We start from the raw sequence: 3372 nt of genomic DNA on the forward strand, positions 1-3372 counted from the left end.
CAAAAATTCCAGAATAAACAGATGCCAAGGGATTTTGCCAAAGCCAACTAGGTGCTTCCAAACATCCTAAAGAGAGTTCATTGGACTGAAACCAACAAAAACAGACAACAACCAGAGGTTGGCATATGTGGCAATACCACCTGGACTCAGCTGACAGATAGCAGGGCTCAGAACAGTACAAAATTATAACAATGAATTCAGAGGACCTGTGAGGTCAACCAAGGATAAAAATATTAACAATGTAAAAGAAGGGGAAAATATGGGAACAGAGATCCAGGTGGTGAGGATGTCAAGTAAATTGCAGGGTACAATAGACTGTCTTAAAAGCAGGTAAAATTTAATAAACTATAGGGAAACCCCAAAGAAGATCAATACTTCACAATTTACCTTGAAAATGAAGATCCAAGCAGAAAAAGGACACATTAAAACTAAGAAAAAAACAATAAGAAATAGCACAAAAAATGTGAACTCAGCACAAGAAGGTATGCAGAACAAAGGAACATACAGCACCACAAAAACTAACATAATGGTAGCAGTTAATCCATACTTATCAATAATTACACTAAATTGTCAATGGGTTAAATGCACCAATGAAGAGACAGAAAGTGGTTGAATGGATAAGAAAACAAGACCTTTCAATATGCTGACAACAAGAGATACACCTTACACATAAAGACAAAAACAGACTAAAAGTTAAAGCACGGAAAAAAAATATATATACCAAACTAACAGCAATAAAAACAAGCAGAAGTAGCAATACTAATCTCTGATAAAATACATTTTAAGGCAAAAACCATCATAATAGATAAAGAAAGACACTATTTCATGATTAAAGGGTCAATTGAGCAAGACTACATAATCATAATTAACATCTATGCTCCAAATGAAAGAGCACCAAGATATATAACGCAAACCCTACTAGAACTGAAGAAAGAAATACATAAATCTACAATTATAGGGGGAGATTTTAACATGCCACTTTTGAAAGGGATACAACAACCAGAAAGAAACTTGACAAAACTACAGAGAACTAAACAGCACAATCAACCAGCTTGACCTCATAGAAATGTTCAGAGCATTTAAACCAAAAACAGCACAATACACATTATTTTCCAGTGCAATGGAACATTCTCCAGAATTGACCATGTGTTAGATCACAAATCAAGCCTCCATAAATTTACAACAAGCATCAAAATACTACAAAGCATCTTTTCAAACCACAATGCAATAAAATTAGAAATCAACAATAAGAAGACCAAGGTAATAAAGTTTAATGCATGAAACTGAATAAAACCCTGCTGAAGAGTTACTAGGTAATAGAAGAAATTAAGTGAGAATTCAGAAAATTCCTAGAAACAAATGAGAAAGAAAATACAACATACCAAAATCGTTGGGACACAGAGAAAGTGGTGATGACAGGACAATTCTTTGTGATAAATGTGCACATCCAAAAATAAGAAAGAATCAAAATGATCACATTAACACGGCATCTCCAGCAACTAATAACAGACCAACAGAGGAACCTACAGTCACCAAAAGAAATGAAATAATAAAGATCAGAGCAGAAATAAATGAGATAGAAAACAGAAAAATTATACAAATAATCAACAGGACAAGAAGCTGGTTCTTTGAAGAGATTAATACACTTGCCAAACCATTGGCAAACCTAACAAAAGAAAAGACGGAGAAGAAACAGTTATCATGCATTAGAAACCACATGGGCAATGTCATAACAGAACCAAAGGAAATCAAAAGGATAATAAGAGAATATCATAAAGAGTTGTACTCCACCAAATTAGAAGAGATGGATATATTTTTAGAAAAACAAGACCTACCTACACTAACAAAGAGTGAAGTAGAAGACTTGAACAGACACATAACAATAGAGGAAATTGATCAGGTCATCAAAAAGTCCCAACCAAAAGAAGTCCAGGTCCAGATGGCTTCATTGGTGAGTTCTACCAGACATTCAGGGAAGAGTTGTCACCGATTCCATTCAAATTATTCCAGAATATAGAGGAGGATGAAAAACTTCCTAATACATTTTATGAAGCCAGCATAACCCTCATACCAAAAACAGGGAAGGATATCACTAAGGAAGAACATTATAGACCAATATCCATCATGAACATAGATGCAAAAGTTCTCAACAAAATCCTAGCCAACAGAATCCAGCAGCACATCAAAAAAAAATAATACATAATTATGAATAGGGATTCATATCAGGGATGCAAGGATTGTTCAACATTAGAAAAGCAATCAATGCAATCTACCATATAAATAAGAAAAAGGAAATCAACCACATGATCATATGCATTTATGCAGAAAAGGCATTTGACAAAATCCAACATCCATTCCTGATAAACCCTCAACAAACTAGGAATTGAAAGGAAATTCCTCAACATAATCAAGAACATATATACAAAACCAAAAGTCTACATTACCCTCAATAGAGAGAAACTAAAAGCCTTTCCTCTGTGAACAGGAACCAGACAAGGATGCCCTTTGTCATCACTCTTATTCAATATTGTGCTGGATGTCTTATACTGCAAGATATGGAAATCAAAGGCACCTGAATTGGCAAAGAGGAAGTAAAACTCTCTCTATTAGTAAATGATATGATCCTATAGAGCATATCCAGATCAATCATGAGGTACAACGCTGTCTGTGATATGATAATATCCATGCACCTACAGGGAAGCCCAGTTAATACCATTATTATTCAAATTTATGCACCCAACAATCACTAAAGTCAGTGAGGATGAAATAGAAGAATTCTACCAACTTTTTCAATCTGAAATCAATCAAGCATGTAATCAAGATGTATTGATCTTTACTCAGGATTGGAATGCAAAGGTTGGGGGCAAAGAAGAAGGATCATTAGTTGGAAAATATGTTCTTGGTGATTGAAATGATGCTGGAGAATGAATGATAGAATTCTGCAAAACCAATGATTTGTTCATTTCAAATACATTCTATAGACAGCATAACAGACGACTATACACATGGACCTCAATAGGTGGTATAACATAGAAATCAAATTGACTACATCTGTAGAAAGATATGATGGAATAGCTCCATATCATCAGTCTTAACAAAGCCAGGGGCAGACTTTGGAACAGACCATCAATTACTCATATGCAAATTGAAACTGCAGCTGAAGAAAATGAAAACAAGTTCACGAGAGCCAAAATATGGCCTTGAATATATACCACCTGAATTTAGAGATCATCTGAAGAACAGATTTGATACATTAAAACTAAAGACCAAAGACCAGAAGAGTTGTGCGATGACATCAAGAACATCAAACATGAAGAAAGCAAAAAGTCATTGAGAAGACAAGAAAGAAGGAAAAGGTCAAAATGGATGTCA

Source organism: Chrysochloris asiatica, unplaced genomic scaffold, assembly GCF_000296735.1.
Source record: "Chrysochloris asiatica unplaced genomic scaffold, ChrAsi1.0 scaffold00298, whole genome shotgun sequence".
NCBI lineage: Eukaryota > Metazoa > Chordata > Mammalia > Afrosoricida > Chrysochloridae > Chrysochloris > Chrysochloris asiatica.